Source organism: Frankliniella occidentalis, unplaced genomic scaffold, assembly GCF_000697945.3.
Source record: "Frankliniella occidentalis isolate FOCC.00 unplaced genomic scaffold, Focc_3.1 Scaffold284, whole genome shotgun sequence".
In the NCBI taxonomy this organism is placed as follows: domain Eukaryota; kingdom Metazoa; phylum Arthropoda; class Insecta; order Thysanoptera; family Thripidae; genus Frankliniella; species Frankliniella occidentalis.
This window is the reverse complement of record NW_026267410.1, coordinates 212,899-213,187: the sequence shown is the minus strand read 5'-3', so window position 1 is coordinate 213,187 and position 289 is coordinate 212,899.

The window sequence follows — 289 nt, the reverse complement described above, 5'->3', positions numbered from 1 at the left end:
AAAACTTACGTGGGTCTCCAAATGCGCGTCTGAACTGCGTGGGACTTAAAACGTACCGCTTGACTGCGCGAGTAGCAGCTGATTTTAACCCTTTGTCAGGGAGAAAAGGGTAGGTGAGATCAGCACGCGATAATGTACCCGGGGGTTAAGTCATCGCGCGATTCCTGAGGGTAGAGGGTAGCCTGATCGCCTGACACTTGTCACCTGTGACCATTGGGCTACAGCTATCACTGAAGGCAAATGGCGCGGGCCCGTGCCACTAACCGCCAGACTTGCTCGGCAGCCGAGG